Below are 14,902 nucleotides of genomic sequence, written 5' to 3'. Positions count from 1 at the left end.
CCAGTACATAGGATGTGGACTGGTGGGCGTGAGTAATCGTATATGGATCCATAGGGCTTGACATCTCCGTCCGAGCTAGAGCGCTAGCCTTTTAACGGACGTATGTTACTTGTGTTTACGACACGTTGGTTTGCGTGTATTAAAACAACAGGGGTAATTATTATTATAGCGTTAAAGTTTAGTTACCAGGGTGCTCTGTTATGTAGAATCTATTGATAAACTTTTGATGAAATCTTGTGGTCCATCTTTATATACTTATGACTCGAGCAATTAATCCTATAACTCACCAACATTCGTGTTGACCCTTTTAGCATGTTTGATTCTCAGGTCATTAGACTGCTTCCGCTATGATGTGCTTGTTGCTTGCATGGAGTCTCTCATGCTTTGTATAAAGTTTATTGCATTCGAACCAAAACTACTTGTGTAATAAATAATTTGACTGTGATGTCAACCTGTAAGATAAAGACTTATGTATTTCTGGGGATTTACTTATACTTAAGTAATCGCCCACATGCTTAGAAAGTCACTTATTTTAATGAATGCAATATTTTACCAAAACGTATCATATAGAGGTCAAAACCTCACTGTGGAATCAATGATTAACGTGCCGTGTCAATAGCGATTTTAACGGGTCGTTACAGTTGGTATCCGAGCTTGAGGTCATAGGGAACCAGAATTTGCATTAGTGTGTTTAACTGGTAATTGTTAGGATGCATTAGTGAGTCTGGACTATGACTATATTTGTTTTTACCGATTTTTGCTTATCATTTTGTCAAAAACATTATATGTGATATATTTATATGCTAAAGAAATTGTTGTTTCAATTATGTGTTAGATGACTTCTTCTAATCCTATCATTTTGTACGACTCGGAATCGGACACTGAATCTATTCTTTCCACAACTGAAAAGGGCATTCCATTACCTATTAAAGGAGAAATTGTGATAGCCGGGGAATCTCAACTCCCGATTAACCCAGAGGAGATCCCAGCTCCACCCAGCTCTAGTTTCCTAGAGCCACAGTATCGTTTCGAAGGTACCGTGATCCCTGGGATAAACGAGGGCCGTCCATTTCTTAACGAACATGGACACTGGGCCAGATACACCGCCGACGGGCGGGTTGTGCCGATTACGCCTGGCAGATATCGGCTCATGACCACCGGTCGAACACATCCTACACATGACTCAGATAGTTCATTAGGTGAAATCAGTGAGGAGGAGGAGGAAGTAAAGGAGATTACAGAAAAAGAAGTTAACAAAGGAAAGGAACCTGTAGTCACCAACCCAGAATTGCCAAATCCTAAAATTAATAAAGCAATTGTTACTCCTAATATTGCTACCCCTAGTCACCCTTCTCTTACTAACTCTATTAAGGTATCAAGTACCTCAGAACCCCGACAAAAATATAAACTTACTGCTTGAATAAGCGATATTCCAGTACCTGATAACAAGAAGCCTCACCGCTTTTAAAAACCAGTTCCGCTACGACATCACTTCACGCATTGTATAATATTACTTAGTGTGCTTTACTTTATCTTACATATGTTTTATGTAAAATAAACTTATATGAATAAGTGATATTGTATCGCTGTACGATAATGCATTGAAGAATAAAGCGTGAAATGATAATGCATTAGCTTTTCATAATAGAATATTATTTGAACTGTAGTAGTTAATTGTGGTACTAAGCTATTAAGTATGAACTTTAACGGGTAGGTAATACCCTAGAAATAATTATAAAACGCTAATAAGAAGAAAAAGCTTTTATAATAATTAGTTCATATTTTAATATGCTACGATTAACTATTGACTACTCATCATATTCTATATGATTAATTCATCCCTGTTGTATTTATTGAAGAAACATGTCTCAAATGTCGGATGCTGAGTTTGAGGAACTAGTCGAGAAACGTGTGAATGAAAGAATTGCTGCGGCCGAGGCAGCAAAAGCAGCAGCCGAAGCAGCTGCAAAAGCAGCAGCCTAAGCAGCAGCTGAAGCAGCAGCTGTGAACACAAACTCACGAAACGGATGCTCATACAAAACTTTTCAAGCATGCAAACCACAGACGTTTAGTGGAACTGAGGGACCAGTCGGTCTAACCCGATGGTTAGAAAAAATGGAGTTCTTTTTCAAAATCAGTAATTGTGCGGACGGAGACAAGTCAAAGTATGCTTTGTGCACGTTGCAAGACGGTGCACTTACTTGGTAGAACAATTATGCTAAAGCAGAAGGAGTAGATACGGCATACTATATCTCTTGGGAAGAATTGAAAAAGATGCTAATCGAGGAGTACTGTCCTCGAAACGAGATCAGGAAAATGGAAGCTGAGTTACGTAATTTGAAGGTTGTCGGTGCGAATCTCAAGAACTATGAAAAGCGTTTCATGGAACTAGCCTTGTTGTGTCCCGAATTAGTGCCAAATGAGAAACGAAAGATAGAGATGTATATTGACGGTTTGTCAATCAATATCAAAGGAAATGTTACATTGTCCAAACCAAATACGATGCAGGAAGCCATGAGAATGGCACACCAACTCATGGACCAGATCACGGAGAGTTCAATTAAGGCACCAATTACCGAAGTCAAGACAACTGAAGGAAAGAGGAAATGGGAGGACCATAAGGGCAAAATTTCTCACCCGAAGAGGCAAGAGACCTTTAAGGGCAAACAAGATGGGGCAATTCCTAGCCCATACTATAAGGGACCCCATCCGTTCTGCAAAAGATGTTACACACATCATGCAGGTTATTGCCAAGTGGTCTGTGATAAATGTAACAGGAAAGGGCATGTGGCGAAAGATTGTTATGCCACTGTTTCTGGTGTGAAGACAAACCCGACCGATTTCAAGAAATGTTTTGGATGCGGGAAGCCTGGTCACTTTATAAATCAGTGCCCTGATAAGGAGAAGAACAAAGAACCCGCACGTGGGAGGGCATTTAACATTAATGTCAGCGAAGCACGTGAGGACCCTGATCTTGTTACGGGTACGTTTACCATTAATAATCAATTAGCTTCTATTATGTTTGATACGGGTGCTGATAGAAGTTATATGTGTAAAGACTTTAATTCTAAACTAAAATGTGCATCATTGCCTCTAGACGATAAATATACTGTTGAATTAGCTAATGGTAAACTGATAAAAGCCGATAAAATTTGCCATGATTGCGAAATAAATCTTGCTGGTGAAACCTTCAAAATCGATTTGATACCCGTAGAATTAGGAAGTTTTGACGTAATCATTGGCATGGACTGGATGTCCAAAACAAGAGCGGAAGTTGTTTGCGCTGAGAAAGCGATCCGCATCCCTCGTAAGGATGAAACGTCATTAATAATTTATGGGGAGAAGAGCAACTCGAAGCTGAATCTTATCAGCTGTATAAAGGCCATAAACTTATAAGAAAAGGTTGTTATGCTATTCTGGCACACGTGAAGAAGATCAATATCGAAGAAAGAAGCATTAATGACGTGCCGGTTGTAAGAGAATATCCCGAAGTATTTCCAGAAGAATTACCAGGGCTACCTCCACACAGATGTGTAGAATTCCAGATTGATCTCGTACCAGAGCCGCACCTGTAGCCCGATCCCCATATAGACTTGCACCTTCTGAGATGCAAGAATTGCAAAACCAGTTACAAGAATTATCTGTAGTGACCCAAACTTTTTCATGTTTATATATATTAAATAAAATTGTTATTTACATGATTAAGTGTTTCCAAAATGTTAAGCAATCAAACTTGTTAAGACTTGATTAATTGAAATAGGTTTCATATAGACAATTGACCACCCAAGTTGACCGGTGATCCACGAATGTTAAAACTTGTAAAAACTATATGATGACATATATATGATTATATATATAGTTAACATGATATTATATGATTATATATATAGTTAACATGATATTATGATAAGTAAGTATCTCATTAGGTATTTTAACAATGAGTTATATACATAAAATTGAGTTTATTGAATTAAGAAACTCGAAACTGTATATATAACGATTATCGTTATAACAACGTCTTACTAAATACATATGAATCATATTAAGATATTGACACACTATGTTTAATCATGATAAATGATAAGTAAACATGTCATTAAGTGTATTAACAGTGAACTACATATGTAAAAACAAGACTACTAACTTAATGATTTCGAAACTAGACATATATGTAACGATTATCGTTGTAACAACATTTAACTGTATATATATCATATGAAGATATATTAATATATCATAATATCATGATAATGTAATAATTTAATATCTCTTTAGATATAATAAACAATGGGTTAACAACATTTAACAAGATCGTTAACCTAAAGGTTTCAAAACAACATTTACATCTAACGACTAACGATGACTTAACGACTCAGTTAAAATGTATATACATGTAGTGTTTTAATATGTATTCATACACTTTTGAAAGACTTCAAGAAACTTATCAAAATACTTATACTTAACAAAAATGCTTACAATTACATCCTCGTTCAGTTTCATCAACAATTCTACTCGTATGCACCCGTATTCGTACTCGTACAATACACAGCTTTTAGATGTATGTACTATTGGTATATACACTCCAATTATCAGCTCTTATAATCCCATGTGAGTCACCTAACACATGTGGGAACCATCATTTGGCAACTAGAATGAAATATCTCATAAAATTACAAAAATATTAGTAATCATTCATGACTTATTTACATGTAAACAAAATTACACATCCTTTATATCTAATCCATATACCGTCGACCAAAAACACCTATAAACACTTTAATTATTCAATTTTCTTCATCTAATTGATCTCTCTCAAGTTCTATCTTCAAGTTCTAAGTGTTCTTCATAAATTCTATAAGTTCTAGTTTTATAAAATCAAGAATACTTCCAAGTTTGCTAGCTTACTTCCAATCTTGTAAAGTGATCATCCAACCTCAAGAAATCTTTCTTATTTACAGTAAGATATCTTTCTAATACAAGGTAATACTCATATTCAAACTTTTATTCAATTTCTATAAGTATAACAATCTTATTTCGAGTGGAAATCTTACTTGAACTTGTTTTTGTGTCATGATTCTGCTTCAAGAACTCTCAAGCTATTCAAGGATCCTTTGAAGCTAGATCTATTTTTCTTATTTCTAGTAGGTTTATCCACAAAACCTGAGGTAGTAATGATGTTCATAACATCATTCAATTCATATATATAAAACTACCTTATTCGAAGGTTTAAACTTGAAATCACTAGAGCATAGTTTAGTTAATTCTAAACTTGTTCGCAAAAAAAGGTTAATCCTTCTAACTTGACTTTTAAAATCAACTAAACACATGTTCTATATCTATATGATATGCTAACTTAATGATTTAAAACCTGGAAACACAAAAAACACCGTAAAACTGGACATACGCCGTCGTAGTAACACCGCGGGCTGTTTTGGGTTTGATAATTAAAACTACGATAAACTTTGATTTAAAAGTTGTTCTTCTGGGAAAATGATTTTTCTTATGAACATGAAACTATATCCAAAAATCATGGTTAAACTCAAAGTGGAAGTATGTTTTTCAAAATAGTCATCAAGACGTCGTTCTTTCGACTGAAATGAATACCTCTTACAAAAATGACTTGTAACTTATATTTCCGACTATAAACCTATACTTTTTCTATTTAGATTCATAAAATAGAGTTCAATGTGAAACCATAGCAATTTGATTCACTCAAAACGGATTTAAAACGAATAAGTTATGGGTAAAACAAGATTGGATATTTTTTGATTGTTGTAGCTACGGGAAATATTGTAACAATTCTATATAAATCATATCCTAGCTAACTTATATTATATTATACACGTATTCTAATATATTGTGTAATCTTGGGATACCATAGACACGTATGCAAATGTTTTGACATATCATATCGACCCACGTATATATATTATTTGGAACAACCATAGACACTCTATATGCAGTAATGTTTGAGTTAGCTATACAGGGTTGAGGTTGATTCCAAAAATATATATACTTTGAGTTGTGATCTAGCCTGAGACGTGTATACACTGGGTCGTGGATTGATTCAAGATAATATATATCAATTTATTTCTGTACATCTAACTATGGACAACTAGTTGTAGGTTACTAACGAGGACAGCTGACTTAATAACCTTAAAACATCATAATGTATTAAAAATGTTGTAAATATATTTTGAACATACTTTGATATATATATATATATATATATATATATATATATGTATGTATATATTTGTTATAGGTTCGTGAATCGACCAGTGGCCAAGTCTTACTCCCGACGAAGTAAAAATCAGTGAAAGTGAGTTATAGTCCACTTTTAAAATCTAATATTTTGGGATGAGAATACATGCAGTTTTATAAATGTTTTACGAAATAGACACAAGTAAATGAAACTAAATTATGTGGGTGAATGATCGAAGTCGAATATACCCCTTTTGCTTGGTAGCCTAAGAATTAGTAAACCGATCTACTAATTGACGCGAATCTTAAAGATAGATCTATTGGGCCTAACGAACCCCATCCAAAGTACCAGATGCTTTAGTACTTCGAATTCATTTTTATCATGTCCGAAGGATTTCCCGGAATGATAGGGGATATTATATGCATCTTGTTTATGTCGGTTACCAGGTGTTCACCATATGAATGATTTTTTTCTCTATGTATGGGATGTATATTGAAATATGAAATCTTGTGGTCTATTATTGATGTCAAAGCTAAGGGGTATAAAATACTATTAAATTTTAGCAGGATATACTATTAAATACGATACAATTTTACACAAGATATTTATTTATTTATTGAATGGATATACTTAAACCTTGCTACAACACTTATAGGCAGTGTACCTAATCGTACAGTAGTGTAGTTTTTAGTAAGTCCGGTTCGTTCCACAGGGAATCTTTTTCACAAAGCTTAACGCTATATTAGTTTAAATTTATAAAAATACAAATATATATATATAAGTAATATTATTATTATAAAGGGAGGTTTTTACCGTTTAATGACCGGTTTGTCGATTTTAAAACTTTAGTCGCAGTTAAAACCAAATGTAAAATATAAATAAAAGACTTAATTTAAAGCGTAAAGTAAATAACGATAATGAAATTGCGAATAATAAAAGTGCGATAAAATAAACTTGCGATAATTAAAAAGTACGATAATTAAAAGTGCAATTAAATACAATAACAATAAAAATGCGATAATTAGAAGTGCAATTAAATATAAAATAAAGGAAATTAAATATGAAATAAAAGAATTATGCTTATTTAAACTTCCGTAATCATGATGTTTGACGTGTTGATTTTAGTTTTATGCCCATGGGTTAATTGTCCTTTGTCCTGGATTATTTAATATGTCCGTCTGGTTTTTGTCCATAACAGTCCATCAGTCATAAATATAAAGTGCGAGTGTCCTCGTCAAATTATCCTTATACCCGAAGTTAAATATTCCAACTAATTGGGGACTTAAACTGTAACAAGGTTTTATTACTTTGTTTAATAATTACACCAGGATGTCGACTGAGTGTAACCCAAGGTTTTAATACTTTGTTAACAATTATGCCAAGTGTCCTTGTACATAATTTCACCCCTGTTTTAATTATTCTAGTGGCTATTAATCCATTCCCGTGTCCGGTTAAATGAACGATTATTCGTACATATAAATACCCCGCCCATCGTGTCCGATCGAGTGTATATGGTAATTTATAGGGACGCCCAATTGTAAATCTTTATATTAACATTAGCAAACTATCATTTAGTTAAACAAATATAAAGCCCATTAATAGCCCATAGTCTAATTTCCACAAGTGTCGTTCTTTTGTCCAAACTCCAATTATGGTACAAAGCCCAATTACCCAATTTTAGTAATTAGCCTAACATCATGATTACTTCGGATTAAATAAGCATAATAATAACTTAGCTACGAGACATTAAATTAAAAAGGTTGAACATAACTTACAATGATTAAAAATAGCGTAGCGTTACACGGACAGAATTTCGACTTACACCATTACAACATTCGCTAACATACCCTTATTATTAGAATTATAATTAAAATTAAAATATAAATATAAATATAAATATATTTGCGTATACATATATAGAGAGAGATTGAATTTGGATGATAAAAATGATCAGAATTCGTTTGGCTTTATAGGGAATTGAGTTCAGGGGTACTCCGCGACTCGCGGCAATTTTTGCCTTCAAACTCCGCGAGTCGCGGAGTTTGAAAATACAGCTCACCCTCCATTGGCTTCTTTCTTGCCGACGATTTATAAATATATTATAATATATATATTAATTTTAAGAATTAATTATATATTATATTATATTTATGTGCATAGTTGACTCGTAATTTTTAGTCCATTACGTCGAGCGTTGAGAGTTGACTCATGTCACGGTTCCGGATTTTCGAACGTCCTTGCGTACAATTTTATATTTTGTACTTTGCGTTTTTGAATCTTGTACTCTTGTAATTTCGAGACGTTTCTCATCAATATTTGGAACCTCTTTGATTGTACTTTGTACTTTTGAGCTTTTTGGACCTTTGCGTCTTCAATTCATCGAATCTGTCTTTTGTCTTCACCTTTTATTATTTAAACGAATATCACTTGTAAATAGAACAATTGCAACTAAAAGCTTTTCTTTCTTGAGGAATAATGCTATGAAATATATGTTCGTTTTTAGCATTATCAAATATTCCCACACTTGAGCGTTGCTTGTCCTCAAGCAATATAGTCTTGAAATACTAGAATCACTTCTTTATTCTTCACACTTTGTACATCAGTGATTTCTATATGGCGGTATAAACAATGGTAGTAACGATATGGTTTACAGTCCCACATGACTATAAAAATTTAGATCCATTAAGGAAATTGGATCTTTATGAAAACATTTGATCTTTTGAAAATTAAATCTAGTTTTTTTTTACCCTAGATAAGTTTTTCGGAATAACCCTTCACCGGTGTTTGCAAAATATTTTTGTGGGCTTGGTGGGTTTCAGATTTGAAAATTTTAGCTCAAAACTTGCAGTTTTGTGTCACCCACTTGCTAACCTTGTATTAGGAAAGCAACACGTCCAATTTACTTGTCCCGTATATTACCTTTTGGTAAACTACCGTCCGGTTGTAAAGGAAAGCGTTGAACAAGCAACTGTTAAGGCAATGTCCCCTGACATGCTTTTGATTATGGTTTATAACGTGTCGGACGCAATTACTATCCTTGGTAGGAGCAATAATAAAGCTCACCCTTATGATTTTTCGGTCCGGCACAAGGTCCTGTCTTTGACCATGCTATGCAACCACCATTCTTACGGTTGACACCCGATTTAGTTCAGGTGACCTAATGAATTCCAGGCGAATTCCTAGGATTTTACGTTCAATGGTAATGAACGCATTGAAAATGGGTTTTTAGAAAACAAATCGGTTTATAATTTTGATCAAAATATTTTCTCGTTCAAGCTCGAGTTTAGATATCATTGAATTCCATGAGTTTGTAATTCTCAATCTTTAAGGTCAATCTCAAGGATTGAGTAATATCAGGCTTAAAAGCTGATTTTTGATCTTTTAAGGAGATTATCCTTTCTGGGGATCTGATTCATTAGTCTTATCCAGCTAATTTGCACGGTGCCCCCCATTGTACGAGATAAATCCTTCTCATGGTTAGGATAAATCTGACCACTTGGCGACCCTGTTTGATGCTGAGGTCCGTGGATTTCCTGCTGATTTTAGTGATGACTTTTCTAAATTTTTCGTCAACCTACAGCTGGTCTGGACGACAACTTCTTGACCTAAATCAAGAAGCGCGTGTCTTTTTCGGAAGACTTTACTTCCTTTTAATGATGGAATTGATTCATCGTGTAGATCCATCTCTTCTTTTCTTTCATCGGGTAAAACAGTTTAGTTTAGTCCAAAGCAAAAGTATTTTCAGTTATTTGTTACAGAAATATGTGACATATGTTTAAAATATCTTGGTAAATTTTCCCACACTTGGCTTTTATTTTCCTTTTTATTGTCCTCTATTCTATTTTAAATGAATTTTAACATTTTGGTTTGTTTCTCAATTTATGTCCTTTTCGAGGTAACAATAATTTCGGTGTTAACACCTAGTTTTATCGTTCATAAATATGTATAAACATGATTTTGAGTTCATTTAATTGAAAATTTTGAAAAATTTTAATAGAATTGGGTAGTCAGTATATAAGACTAGGGCTGTTCTTTATTATCAGAGAGCACTAGATTCTAATACAACTACTACTTTACTAGTATTTCTAATGGTAACCAAGTGTTTAAGATAAAAATTTTAAAAATCCGAAAGAATTTAACCCCTTCCCACACTTAAGATCTTGCAATACCCTCATTTGCAAGAAATCAGTAACAATTTAAATTATTGAGGGTGATTAGCGTAGAAATAATTAAATTTTACCAAAGTTTCCAAACATATTTGTGTTTGCTTGCTGAATGATAAATGGTGCATATCATTTGTTCATTCCGTCTTGTTGTTATTTCACATATATTTTACATCTTGTCGTCAAAATTAGTTGCTTTTGCGGAACTTAATGCCAGTCTTTGAAAATGCGTTGTTTTACCCTGTTGTATACATAAGATAAAATGCAAACATATATACATATTTTTGAAGTTTGGTATATTACCCCACATTCAAATATTATTAAAATCTAAAAATAAAAATTAGTAAAAAAAAAACTAATACAATTCCAACATAAGTATTAAATGTATCAACATTACAAATAACAAAATAAATAAAACTAAGTACACTAGGGATGATACTGATACCAGTAGGGGTTCCATGCAAAACCGTATGTGCTATAGAATGCTTCGGCAGGGTTATACGTAGGATACGGTGGTTGCATCTCTATAGACCAGGGAGGGAATATGGGCGTTGGAGTAGGAATATAGTTTCTACCTATATATTGGCAATAAGCTGTGATTTGGTTTTGATGAACTTGCCAATCTTCAAATGCTCTATGTCTAGCATTTTCGTACTCCTGTGAAGCTATAAACCTTTGCATTTCTTGCATTTCATTTTCCCCTCCTACATTACCTTGCTGTTGGTTTCTCTCAACCTGTAGATGTCTACCATTATATCGTACTGCGGCGTTATTTCACCTCTTCAAAACTTTAGCACCATGGTATAAATTTAAACCTATTGTATCTTGGGGTTCTGGTTCTTCTACTAATAATCCCCCCCCCCCGACTTATATCCACATTGAGATACTCAGCAATCAAAGTAATAAATATACCACCTCCTATTATGCTATGCGGTCTCATCCCCCTAACCATAGCTGATAAATAAAAACCCACACAATATGGTATACTTACAGCGCTTTGTGGGTCTCGAATACACATGTGGTAAAACAAATCCTGTTCATTTACCTTTTCCTTATTCTTACCTCTTTGTGTAATCGAGTTCGCTAAAAACCTATGAATTACTCTTAACTCTGCTCTATCTATATCCAAATAAGAGTAATTCCCCCCTTTGAACCGGTGATGGCTAGTCATTTGACTCCATACACCATGTGTATCAAAATTTTCATCTATCTTTCTACCATTTAGTATCAACCCTCTACAATCGGCAGATGCTAACTCCTCAGGCGTATATATACGTAAAGCCTGAGCCATGTCTAGTAAAGACATGTGGCGCATCGAACCTCCTAACAAAAATCTAATAAAAAGATCGATCAGTTAAACTAGCTACCCGATCATTTAATTCTATACTACACAACAATTCTTCACACCATACTTTATATACAGGTCTACGCATAGTGAATAAACGTACCCAGTCGTTAAAAGTAGAATTACCATACCTCTGTGCAAGTAATTCCCTAATTGGCCCGGCCAATTCTACAGCTTCTAATGGTCCCCATTCTATGACCCTAGGTACCTCAACAGCTTTAGAATGAAGAGTATGCAATCCCCGTTGGTATTTTGGATAATCTATCCAACGTCTGTCAAATCTCAAGTTCGGGTGCAAATCTTCTAAGTGAATATCAGAAAATGTCATTACTGGATGAGGTATATCTTGCTTGTAGTAGTTATCCACCTCCTGTTGGTCCGCATTCTCAGGAGGAGCATTGTGAGCTTGGGATGAAGATTCACCCCTTTCAGTCTGCAAAACACATCAAACACAATTTTTGTGCATCCAAATATGCATTAGTGTCAGCAAAATCATCAATCAAAATAATTACAATGACATGATCAATTTATATCAAACATAAGCTCATTTTCATATTTTCATCAAATCTACACTTTTTCAAATAAGCATATAAGAAAATGTTCTCCAAGTTCATAAGCATTCAACTCAAATAACATGTCAAAATAATCATTACTAGCAATTAAACAAGTTTCAAATGGCATTATCTCTCAAAAATCAAGTTCATGAATTTTAGACTTCAAAAAGTCCACTTTAATTCTCAAAATCATGTTTAGGCTCAAAGTTTGGATCACTTAACTACCTAGACATGTTACACTACTTAATTTAGCAACAATTCATGACAAAAATCGGCCATAACCTGTTTATATCAAAAAGCCCCAAATTTGCTCAAGAACACAAACCTTAGATTACTCAAAATTTGAAGTTTAAGGCTTCTAATCATGTTAAATAGCATCAATCTAGGTTATACAAGCATAATACATAAGCAATTTAAGCATAATTACACTAAAAAGCATCAAAATCAAATTGGGTATAAAATTGCTCAAGAACACCAATTTTCGGATTAAATGGTGTTTAGGTGTAGAAATTTACCGTTTTTCTTGAGTAATTCCTTGATAGCATCCTTCTCAACATGATTTTAGTAAAAGATTTGATGATTAACGGTCAAAAATTGCGAATTTGGTGTGTATTTTTCGGGTTTTTTCGGGTTATTTTCGCAGTTTGTTTTGTGGGTGTTGTGTGGACTGAGCTGTTCCAGCTCCTTTATTTTTTTCTGTAATTCGGTCCCTCCGCGAGTCGCGGGGTTTTTACCCTTCAAACTCCGCGAGTCGCGGGGTTTGTATTTTTTTTTTTTTTTTTTTTTGTATAAAATCTTAACTTATGAAACAATTAAGTAATTAATTTTAAAATTTTGTTTCCCTTTGTTTTAGGACGAGGTCGTTTCGGATCGATGTCCTAGTCCGTCCTTCGACAAAATTTTAAAATTTGTCTTTTTCAAGCGATTGTTTTAAAAGCTTAGATTTTTGGGTTTTTTTTTTGTTTGTTTTTGGCATACTTTAATTCAATAAGATTAAAAATAATGATAATAAAAGTTCTCGTCCCTCCCTCGGGTAAAGCAATTTCGGTTCAAAGACCTAGTCTTCAACTTACGACGAATTTTAAAAATCATATTTTTAACTTAGCGAAATAAAGTAAATTTTTGTTTTTAAATTCACACCAAACTTAAATTAAAAATTCATAAAAATTCAAAATTAATATTAAAAATTCACACTACACTTAAAATTTGAAATGCATAAAATTAAAAATTCATATTTTAAAAATTAAAAATTCACACCAAACTTAATTTAAAAATTCATATTATAAATTCACACCAAACTTATATTAATTTTTCAAATATTTACAATTTTAAATATATTGTTTTTACAAAGTTTACAATATTAATTTAAGATTTATATATTAATTTTAAAAACATGGTAAAAATAAAATTAAAAATCTTTTTGGCTTTTATCCCACTTTAATCAATCAAATATTATCAAAAATATGCGCCCCTCTTTTCGGTAAAGTAATTTCGGTTCCAAGACCTAATTTAACTCATGACGAATTTTTGAAATATTTTGGGTTGATTGATTAAAGATATTTATACCTTAAGAATAAACGTTAAATTTCGCAGTGATGTAATAAATTTTTGAATGATATCAATAATTTCGGTCGCCAAACCTAGTTTTATTCAATACCAATTTAATACTTTATAGCGAACAAATTAGCGTTTATTATCAAAAGGTTAAAAAAAAAAAAAAAAATTGTACAGACTTACCTGTGAAACAGATTTCTTAGTTATATGATCTATCCCATTCATAAGATAGTCGGTTTAATTGGTTTTCCATGGCTACATAGGCGTAACCTCGAACATTCAGTGTTTTTTCTTCTAAACATATGAACGGTCCGTTTCTGCATAAAGTAACAAATTCGGTGTTTGAATAGGTTTGATTATTTGAACATTTACCTCCATGTGACCATTTTCCGCATTTGTGACATCTTTCTAGGTGTCGTGCTCTTCTTTTCGCTGCGGATTTTGATTTTTCTTTACCAAATTGTGACTTATTATCTTCGCATCTGGATTCTTTTCTTACTCCGTCCAATCTTTCTCTGATTACTGATACTATTTCACTCGAAAGTGTGTCATTATTACGTTTAGTGATCAAAGCGTGTAGCATTAGAGCATGGTTTAGTTCACAGGCAGTCTTCATTTCGTAAAAACCTAAAAAAATAAAAATTCAGAATGGGGGGAGAAGACTAGTTCTTTAGGGTCTGCTAGGGAAAGACCATTAGGGTTCCATTTTCGAGAACTACACGAAAACAGACAATCTAACTCTAACAGAAATACATATTATCCTTTAAAGACTTGATTCTCCCCACACTTAGTTAGCTGTGGTATCGAAATTATGATTAATTTCATTGTCGAATTCCATTGGACTATCTATGTAGTGTTTAACTCTGTGACCATTAACTTTAAATTCAATCCCATTTGAGTTTATTAATTCTATCGTTCCGTATGGGAAACCTCTTTTGACTATGAATGGTCCAGACCATCTTGATTTCAATTTTCCAGGATATAGCTTGAATCGTGAATTGAAAAGAAGAACTCTGTCTCCTTCTTTAAATTCTTTTAAACTTCTGATTCTTTTATCATGCCATTTCTTCGTTCTTTCTTT

This window comes from Rutidosis leptorrhynchoides, chromosome 3 (genome assembly GCF_046630445.1).
Source record: "Rutidosis leptorrhynchoides isolate AG116_Rl617_1_P2 chromosome 3, CSIRO_AGI_Rlap_v1, whole genome shotgun sequence".
In the NCBI taxonomy this organism is placed as follows: Eukaryota; Viridiplantae; Streptophyta; class Magnoliopsida; order Asterales; family Asteraceae; genus Rutidosis; species Rutidosis leptorrhynchoides.
Note: the sequence above shows the minus strand (reverse complement) of the source record.